Source organism: Carex rostrata, chromosome 12 (genome assembly GCF_964058835.1).
Source record: "Carex rostrata chromosome 12, lpCarRost1.2, whole genome shotgun sequence".
NCBI lineage: Eukaryota > Viridiplantae > Streptophyta > Magnoliopsida > Poales > Cyperaceae > Carex > Carex rostrata.
In genome coordinates this window covers 4493465-4504902 of record NC_135929.1, presented here as the reverse complement: position 1 = coordinate 4504902, position 11438 = coordinate 4493465, and the positions used below count along the sequence as shown (strand labels likewise).

At 31.1% G+C, this 11438-nt stretch overlaps 1 non-coding gene across 1 annotated transcript; it reads right to left on the bottom strand.

The window, feature by feature from the left end:
• Positions 1–1064: 1064 nt before the first annotated feature.
• On the bottom strand, positions 1065–1260 carry LOC144563754 (U2 spliceosomal RNA). The gene has a single exon (XR_013514421.1). It is a non-coding gene; the product is annotated as a U2 spliceosomal RNA (small nuclear RNA).
• Positions 1261–11438: the final 10178 nt, after the last annotated feature.

Here is an 11438-nt window from a genome sequence, read left to right as displayed (position 1 = left end):
TTTTTGCTGTTCTATGTTTGAGTATGGAGATCTCTTATCTGTCAAGCCTTGGTCTCTATTGGCCTGAACTCTGATATGGGGTCAAATTTGATTGGCATACCTTTTGTGGTTGATATCCGCAATATTCTTTGATTACTGACGACCTTCCTATTGTACTAGCCAAATGCCTCACTTTGCTTCGGCAATAATAATAATAATACAATGTATATATATGCCAAATTAACACTATATGCGACAGCATTAGTTTCATGACCAAGAACAAAATTAGTATTGTGATTGAAAGAGGAATAAGTGAGATATAGTTGTAAGTTATACCTACACCACAATGTTGTTACACAATTATTTAGTATACATAGTTTCAGCTAAATAATTACAATTGTCCTCCGTAGGGGTTAATAAACAAAATGTTATTTACAATGAACAAAATAATTCCAATTGTCACTCTTCCGTTTCTTCTGTCTTGATGTTTTCATGACTGCATAAACGAGGATATAAATGGTTGTATGTTGATTGGATGGCTGTTAACTTTTGTTTCATAAATCACCATGAATTCAATTTGTGTAATTTTCTCAGTATAGGTCATGCTTGATTATGTTTTGTTTGCTAATTGGTTTATGACAATAAGGTATCGTTAATTGGTATTTACAATAAAGTTTTCCTTTGAAAAATTTATTGGAACCAAACAACCCCACGCATGTCTGGTTGATTTACAATTTGAAGTTCTTTACTCTCCAAAGTTACTACTCTCCTACAAATGATAATTTAGTAATTCCTCTTAAAAAAAATATTTTGTACTACTAACTGGAGTTACAAGCCCATGCAAATCAATCAGACATGCATGGGATTATTGTTTGGTTCCAGTAATTTTTTAATGGAAAACTTTGCTGCAATCCAATAAATGATAATTTAATAATTCCTCTAAATGCAAATTGTAAATCAATCAGACACGCATGGGATTATTGTTTGGTTCCAATAATTTAATAATTCCTCTACATAATCTTATTTTGTACTAACTGGAATGGCAGTAAAGATAATACACAAGCAATTTTCAAATTTAGAATTGATAGGGGTGCGCCAGGCCCATGCAATAGTGCAGCACAAGGGCGACGCTTGAGGGCCCCAGTAGCAAGCTACTGTAGTGGACCCTCCCCACAAAAAATAAATTTAATATCGTTGTGAGCACATGGCCCACATATCAGATATTAAACTGATAAGAACAGATACTACACTTGATCTTAGCCAAAAGGCCGAGAAAGGTATGATTTGAACAGCTGGCGTGCCTGCTCTTTTATAGGATCTCAGGAGACTTGAATAAGATAGGGATGCATTGTGGGACTAAAAGAGTTATCTGCTTTATTGCGAAGCACCGGTTGTGCCAGTTTACCCTTCGTCTCATTGCCTAGCGCCTACGAACCTTCTAATTAAACTGGGTCCTTCCTGGGCCACTGGATCGGTCTTAGTATGGGCCTCAGTTGGAGATTGCAATTGATCTTAGTTTTTTTTTTTTCCTTTCTTTTATCTTTTGAATTTACTATTGGATATACACTTTAAAAAAAACAGAGAAATAGTCGGTACGAAGTAGTATAAGCTGTATATTTTGGTGATCATAATATATATACATAGGGATTGTCTAATTAATTGTCGGCAGCACTTCGGCGAGGTGCTTACGGGGTCATATTAGCATATTTGATGTTCAAACAACAAATTCAAACTGTTAGATGTTCAATCTATATTAAAATATACTTGGAGACCAAATTTTACATTTTTTGAAATTTTTTTACTATTTATTAAGCTGATTTGAAAACCGTTGTTTTCAGTAATAGGGAGGTAGCCGAATCTATGACCTGACGGAATCAAAAGATATGTATGATATATTTTGTTTTGCTATTATGGTTCTTAATGACTTTAGTTTATCTGGATGTTATTATAAATTTGTCCGGTCCGATAAACATAATTTTTTCAATTACTAATCTCTGACACTTATTTCAATATGGTTAAAATGCGGCAAGGAGGACAGATGGAAGGGGTGAGCAATAATGCTCCCTTTTTCTTTTCTTTTTTAAATGTTCATAGATCTCGTAGTTTTTTCAGAAAAAATTCCATTCCTTTTAAATGTAACTCAAACATGTGCCATCACTTCGAAAATACGCACAATTTCCTTCCGTGATTTTCCGTTCGATAATTACTGTATGTAAATTCTGCGACTACTTCTAATCCATATATTTGTGTTTTTACATTAACAACACCAGCACAATCAAGCTGGTATCAACGCACAACAGCTTCATAACAGTAGCCGCAACATGAAGCATCTAGTTCATATATACAGTTAACTCGGCTCAAAATAATTAACAATCATTTCAACGACATAATAAGTTGCTCAGGGATATGAATTTTATCTTGAAACATTTGAAAGACAAAGTGTGTCTTTAGTTTGACAGATGTTTTCATTTTCCTACTCTCTTTATATTCAAAGGAATGAGCAGATTCAGAATTTTTGAGAGAAAAAAAAAATAACGAATTAGATTTAAATAGCTAATCAAGTACTTGATAAAAAATAATACTCTCTTCTAATTTTCAATGCTCTAACTTCTAATTCTAATTATCAATCTAAAATCAAGGAATATATTTTAATTTTAATCTTAAATTTAACTCAAATTAAATATTAGAAATTCAAAGAAGGAGAAGTTTTTTTTCAAAAAGAGACAAAATTGGTTCGGGCTTCTACCTAAGTCCGCCTTTGACAAAAGGGTGTGCATCTTTATCATACAGTTAGGGGCGGATCTACTGTAGCAAGGGAGCGGGGGGGGGGGGGGGGGGGGGGGGCGCCCCCCTGGATTTTGAGTTTTAGCGGTGATCTATTGGTACCGATTGACTTTGCCTCTCCCTGAAATTTTTTTTGCCCCCCCTCCCCTCTGGATGTTTGATTTGTAATTCGGGTTAAATTTAGTGTTAAAATCAAAATAAATTTCTTGAATTATGATTGGTAATATTAATTATAAGTTATAGGATTAGAAATTATAAGTCAGGGTATTGGAAAATATAAGTCAAAATATTATTTTTTTTATCGAGTACCAAATTAGTTAATGGGTTTAAATCCAATAAGCTATTTAAAACCGATTCGATATTTTTGTATCCCCCTGACGAAAATCCTGGGTCCGCCCCTGCATACAGTTATTTCATACACATTGTTATTGAATTGTGTGGTTTAGACTTTAGACTTTAGACACGAAATATGCATTCAAAGTAATAATTAAGGTAACTAACTTATGTGCATGGGTAAGCTACCAAGTAATAAGTTATGCATAAACGTCAGACAGTTGTTAACACAAAATTCTACTATTGTTTTCAATTTGTGATATCGATTTTATTACTTGGACACATATGTTAATCATACCTTCTGCGTTTCTTGGATGACCTACTGAGGGAAAACGGTGGGTGGGACAGTGGCGGAGTTAATTATCTGAATTTAAAAAAATAGATATAGGTCTATGTATAATTAATAGGGATCGACTAATTATCCCCCAGTCAATTTCCCCCATTCATCCCCCAATCAATAACTACTTGTGGGGACCGTTAACTAACTGAACTTCATTAATTACTTGGAGAACCACCTAATATTTGATAGATTTTATAACTGACACGTGCAAATATGAATACCTATGCGCGCAAGTGTTAATATATAATATATCAAGTATTCATACCTAAGATACCAAGTGCTTTGAAAAAAAAACTGAACATATGACACACACATCTTTTACACGTTTTTAGAGTTTAATTTTTTTTCTCCATTCAATCTCGTCAATATTTCTGACGATCTGTGAGAAAATTTGCAAATTTAAAACCATGGACGTCATCTACGTAATTTTCTCTTTCAAATGAGATCCATGATGACATACTTTCGGATTATCTGTCGTGCAAGTATTCATACCTCGTCATGCAAGTATTCATATCTTATAATGCATGTGTATATAATTCATGTCTGAAGTGTTTGTACCTAATATATTTTATCAAATTTTTTTCATATGACACAGGATGACGTCTGAAAATATTAATATTAAATAGTGCAAGTATTTATACATTGTCATGCAATTGTAAATAGTTCATATGTCAAGTGTTAGTAACTAACATAATCTATGAAATTTTTATTTTTATTTTCATATGGCATAGGATGATGTATGAAAGTATTAATTTCAAATATTACAAGTATTTATACCTTGTCATGCAAATGTTAATAGTTTATGTATAAAACATTTTATCTAAAATATTTTATCAATAGTTTTTTCTTTTCTTTTGGCATCAGATAACGTTTGAAAATACTAATATAAAATATGCAAGTATTCATAACTCCTAATGTAAGTGTAAATAGTTCATGTATCAAGTATATGTATCTAACTAATTTTTTTTTCATATGGCACTGGATGATATCTAAAAGTATTAATATAAAGTATTGCAAGTATTCATACATCGTCATGCAAGTGTGAATAGTTCATGTTTCCAGTATTTGTATCTAACAAATTCTATCAATTTTTTTACATGACATTAGATGATATATGAAAGTATTAATATCAAGTATTGCAAGTATTCATACATTATTATGCAAGTGTGAATAGTTCGTGTATCAAGTGTTTGTATCTAACATATTCTCTATTTTTTTTTGCTTGTGGCACTAGATGACATTTGAAAGTATTAATATCAAGTATTGTAATTATTCATACCTCGTACTGTAAGTATTTATACTTATAATTGAAATATGAATTGTTACGTTGAAAAATATCTTAATTTAATATTTTTTTACAAATTACTCTATTTGGTGCTTGATTGTATTAATACGTAATATGAAAAATATTCACATATATGCATTTATGTACTAATATTTACGTTGTAGACTATGTTACATAGATATAAGTACGGATATCGTATCAGATACGATACAAATACAACGATACTGTAATTTTAAAAAATCTAGAATACAAGTATTCATACAATATTGAGCAAATATTTTTACATTCGTAATGCAAGTATTCATACCTAAGATATCTAACATATTTCTAAAATAACTGGGTGAAAGTATGAATGTCTATATGCACAAATATTAATATATAAAAAATCATCTATTCATATCTAAGAACAAATGTGTAGCTGTCGGATGCAGTGGATCCGTCTAGATTCGTTTGGGAATTTTAGCGAACGCCTTGCGTGCGTGAAGGGACCAGTGATGGTTAGTACACCATTATATCCCATGTGTGGCCAGTACCCACAAAAAAGAGAAATTGCCCAAGCATTTGATCGAACACATCGAAAACAAAATAGTGCCAAGCGTGCATGTTGCAGTACTTTAACTCGAAGTAGCACAATCTTGTAGAAGATAGCATGGCACCGATCGATATCCAGAAGCATTAACACTGGTTGGATACGGTGATGTATTGGTCATATCCGTGTAGATTCATTCAGGAATTTGAGTGAATGCCTTGCGTGACACAAAATAGTTTTTTTTTTTTGTCTTGTATCCCAATCTGTCTTCCCTCGCATGAGATTCCTAAAATTAATTTAAAGCCTTAGCCTAAACAGGATCAATGCTCCATTTAAATCTTTACATTTTTCAGCCTAACCCGAAAACCCATCAAGTTCTAATCCCAATTTTCAGTTTAAACTTTTTTTCAGCCGAGTCTAATTTTAACCTGACAATTTCGCAATACGAGCTGTAGCCTTGCAATTTCGGTTAAATTGCGATTTAGTGCCTGGCAAAACCGAAAATTGCATTCAATGATGGTACTGCCTGGTACCAGTGTACAGAGAGGGTAAAAGAGTGTAATGCAAGGTATTTAGACATACAATTAGCATAACCAGGAAGTAGAGATTCAAGCAAAAGAGGATGGTACGGCCTAGTAAATTCAAGCTATTTGGATAGCAGAGATTCAACCAAAAAAGGTGGTTACTGAAGAGAAAGGTAGCGTTGGTCAATGAAGAGAGGAGTAACGACATGAGAAGAGATCAGAGGTCAAAATAGGAGGTAGAAAGGGCGGGGAAGAAAGTTATGAGATTTATAAAAACAACTATATGATTTAAATCAGAGGTTCTAATTTTGGTAGTTAATAAGTTAGTTATAGAAAGGTAGTTAGATGGGGGATAAATGGGGGATAGGAGATGGGGGATAAAAATCTTTATTCTAATTAATAATTAGGTTGATATCTATTTTTGAAGGAAATTTTGTCTACTCGTGAACAATATGTAGTTTGAATTAGTTAATTTACGGCAGTCTGCAACTCTCTAGCTGTATCAGTAAAAGAAATTGCGTAATCTTGAAAAAAAAGTCCTAGCTATGCCTCCAGGTAAGACTTTGTTGATAGGGGAAATATTTTGTTCATGATTTCTTTAAGTGGAAAGGCAAGTAGGATCACTAGAAAATTTAGCTTCTAACATTAAATATTGGGCTGAGAATAGGCTATTTTTGGGGTTAGACTATTCGGAATAGCCTATTCGGTGTTTGGTTGAGTTAGAATAGCTAGAATAGGGAATTTAAACTTTTTTGTCTTATTAGAATAGGCTATTCCTATTAGAATAGAGAATCCAAACTTTTGGGTATGTTTGGTTGCAATGAGAATATGTTATTTTTTAGAACAAGCTATTCGGTGTTTGATTGTATTAGAATAGTTAGAATAGGGAATCAAACTTGTTTGTCTTATTATAACAAGCTATTCTCACAAATAAATAGAACAAGTTATTCTAATAAGACAAATGTCAATTTTCCTATTCTAGTCAGACAAATGACAACTATTCTTAATTAGCTATTTTAACTATTCCTGTTTTTGCAACTAAACATAAATAATTTGGATGTCATTTGAATGAGGAGTAAGGCTATGGTGCTATGGGTTACATAAAGGGCATTTATGCAACGGCTCAATATTCGAGTTTTTAAAATTTTAACGGTCGATCCGAACGTTCAACATGATCTCTATATGAATATGTACTTGCAAACCAAATTTTACATTTTTTAGAATTTTTTTACTATTTTTTAGATAGATAGAAAATCAAATATCTTAATGGTATAAAAAATTTTAGATCAAGTGATTTTCTACTTATCTAAAAAAATAGTAAAAAAATTCTAAAAATTCTAAAATTTGGTTTGCAAGTACATATTCATATGAAGAACATGTTGAACGGTTCGGATTGACCGTTAGAATTTTGAAAACTCGAATATTGAGCTGTTGCATAGAGATCCTCTATGCAACCTGTAGCACCGTAGCCTTACTCTTGAGTGAGAATATAAAACTTTGGGCAATCCAAGAACCAAAAGATGTACTTTGGTATAAGATGAGTGTCCTCCAGCATAATCAAAGAGAAAGTATAGAGGAGAAAGAGTAGCAAGGGAAAAAGAGGAAAACAAGTAGAGTTTATGAAGACATTTTGTTAATAATTTTAGAAGAGAACTATTTTATTTGATGGTTAAAAAAAAATAGTAGTTTGTAAGGATTTCTGTATAAGCAAGTTAGAAAAAAATTTATATAAAGTTGCTTTTTTGAGATAAAACTTGGGTAAATTTAATTTTTCTATCGAAAGTATAAGAAGATATCTGTGACTCTCTCTCCTCCAGCGGAGTGCAAATCATCTATAAATCATCTAAAAAATTTTAGCAGCTATGATGTGCATAATAAAAGCTGACGTTAACTTAAGACATAATTTGAGTTGACTCGATCAAGATTTTATAATACGGAAACAATAAAATTAAAGTTTCTAATATTTTTAAGAATTCACCACGTATTACAATAAAATATTTATAATTTTAATAAAATTCAGCGATTAAGACAATATGAAAGGTTAGCCATCCTTTATATGATCTTGATAATTTTATATATCGCAATCTTATTATAACTACCTATTAATAAACAAGGTTTAATAATATTTAACATAATCTCATGATAAAAACATGAGGAGGGTTCAAATGTCTCCATTTTGTGTGTCACCACCGCTTTCATTTTTAAAATATTAATGACTCAAAATTTAAATTATAAACATCAAAACTAAAACGTTAGATGTCATCTATATTATTTTCTCTATGCGCTCATAAAAAATTAACAAATTTCAATAATATTTTTATGTAAATCAATAAGTTAAAAAATCAATGTTTAGAAATTATCCATCATTAGTACGTTTTTGCAAACTCTTAATGACAACTAAAACAAAATTGAAATATAACAATTTTTTACAAGTGCATAGATAAAATAATGTAGATCATATCCAACAATTTTATTTTGACTTTTAAATTTTAAATTTTGAGTTGTGAAAGTTATAAAAAACAGAGGCATAATAAAAACATTTAAACCCTACTCTAAAAACATATATTAAGTTTTCTATTTAAATTTGGACTGTTTAAAATAACAACACTACATTAAAGATCGTACATTCTACTTCAGACTAAATTGATTTAAATTTTGATCAGACGGTTCGAATTCAAACTCAAAATTTGAATTAGATCCTGACCTTCCAAGTTGGGCCTCAAAACGGATAGGATGTATCGTAATTGGACCAAAACACAAAAAGACGATCTCATTTCATAGTATCATAACAAGAATGAGAATTGAACTGGGCCCAAAAAAATTTTCAAAAATCTTGCACTTGAAGGACCTGAATTAATATTATTAGAACTTAGTTAGATAATTAAATATTTAATATATGAAAACCACAAAGAAAAGCACTCTATTTTCAGAAAACAATGATTCCTTATGGTTTGGACCCGTAGCGGTCTATTATCTTCTACCATTTATAGAAAAACATTCCAACAGAGGTGAGTTGAATCTTAGTTGGGAGGGTAATCCTGTCATTTTCAAAATTAATACACTTTCAAAAAAAAAAAAATAGAACTCCGTCCATTTTTATATGTTCAAATTCAGATTCTAACATCTCATTTTAGTTTTGAACATGTTCCAAACATGATTTAATAGATATCTATTTTCTCTCTTCCAAAAACAATGTTCCTAAAACTATCACTAAATATTTGATATTTCTTTTTATCTATTGCTCTTTCGACGCGCGCGGATGAAATTGAAATGGGAGATGAGAGATCAATTTATTGCATCACCGTAGAAACAATGAATGGATCCTCTTTGGGTCTTAGATCATCGAGCTTTGGTTCGCTACAACTAGCACATAATGGAGGAGCTGCATTGCAAATTCAGACGCAACCTGTCTCCGTCTCTTTCTCGGTGAGAAAAACAACTAAAATGCTTTTGCCGGGGTTGAGGGACAAGGATAGATTTATCTCACGCATTTGCAAGATGGTTTGTCGGCGACGTATCGGTATGCTGCTTCTCATTTTGGTCTGCATTGGTGTGTTAGGCTCGCTTACCTTCTTTTGTACAAAAGGTTTGATTTCAACTTCTTTTTTTTAATGTCAATGGTTATGTGCTCAAATTGTTTCATTAAAACTGTTTGCCAAAAGATTTGATTTCAACTTTTTTTTTTTTTTTAATGTCAATGGTTCTGTTCTCAAATTGTTTCATTAAAACTGCCAAAAAAAATTAGCAAAATGATTGAGGAATTTAATGAAATTCTTTATGAAGGATTAAATTGAAAATCGAATTCTGGGCACAATGGTGAATTCTAGGGCTATTGGGGGAAATTGAGATTTTGAAATAGTAGAAGGGTAATAATGGAAATTAAAGCCCAGTGCTGATTGTTTTCCCATGATTATTGTATTCCTTTTAAAAAGTCCGTTAGTTCATGACTTCATGTCAACAAAGTTATTTTCGTTTTTCTAGCAAAATGCATGTTAATTGTTTCTGACAAAATCTTTAATTATGACTTCTCACCAATTTGGTTGAGTCGTCAAAGCTTCATTGCTTCAATGCGTTCCTTTATTTATTTTTATATTAAAAAAAAAACACTTTTTTTATTTGCTACCATCCACTTAAAGGCAGAGAAAGTGCCATCGTGCCACGTGGCATCACGGATTGATTCTCCTACCATTCGATACTCCATTAACATAACCACCAACTAATAATCAACAATTAGTAAATCATGTCCAAACCTGTTCCACAGCACTCGGTTCACGGCACTTACTGGGGGTCCCATTTCTCGCTGGTTGGTGTTTGCTCTATGGTTCATGAGCTTGGTTCACTCACAATCAATGACGATCGGAAAAGTTATTAGGCAAACTTGCTCTTCTCTTAGACCGGGTCACCTGCTAGTTGCCCAGTAGATCTCTGGAGAATGATTGCAACAACCTAGAATCTTTATCATAGAATGCATATAAAATACAATTTTTGATCAGCCACTGTTGCTTATCGCACCTGGTAGAAAAAGGGACAGGAGTTTGAATAAATTTTAAAAATTAGTTTTGTGTCATATGAACATATAAAAATCTTACGAGGAGGGTTCCAATGCCTCATTTTTTTATACCTCATCATACCTCATATTTTATATCTTCATTTTCTTCATATTCAAAATCTAAATTGTCGATCCGAACCGTTCAACATAATATCCATACTAAAATATGGTTAGGAATGAAATTTTATAATTTTTGAAATTTTTTTACTATTTTTTAAGATGGATAGAAAATCACTGTTTTTTGAACGGTTCAAAAACAGTGATTTTGTACCTATCTTAAAAAATAGCAAAAAAATTCCAAAAAATATAAAATTTCATCTCCATGCATATTTTAGTATAAATATTTTGTTGAACGGTTCGGATCAATAATTTGGACTTTAAAAACGAAAATATAAAATATGAGGTATGATGAGTTATGAAAAAAATGAGGCATTGGAACCCTCCTCAAATCTTACTGAGTATAAAAAAAAACAAAAATTCTCGTTACTTGAAATTATAATGTGAATTGGATACATCATATATGCAAAAAGGTGCATCAATTAACGCAAAAATTTATTTACAATATTCAACTTTGTAAAATGGGGAGCTAAAATAATAAGTGAATAAATATTTTTTTTTAAATAAAGAAACTTTTTTCAATATTTAATGCAAATTAAATACCAGTTGATGTCATGAACATGCAAATTTCAAATTAGTTATGCACATTTTTAATACGCATAAGTATAGGTATGCCATACAAATAAAATAATAGTGATTAAATATATATTTAATAATCTAATGTCATGACTATGTTTGGATTTTTTTCTCTCTATTATAATTGAAGAAAACTTGATTGTTTTTAAGAATATGTAAAGTTGTAAACACATAAATATTTTAATATTTGACAATAATGACTTATTAAAATTGTTGTGGACTTGTGGTTACAATTATAAAATGTAATTCAAATTTAAATTTTGTGATATCATTTTTTTATTTAGATGTTTAGTTATCTAAATAAAATAATAAAATAAACTGAACAATTATTAAATAAAGTGGATGGCTGCATATTTAGTTAACTTTCTTCTAAAAAATATATATCTAAATAATAACAGCGCTTTTGAAGAGTTGTGTTATTA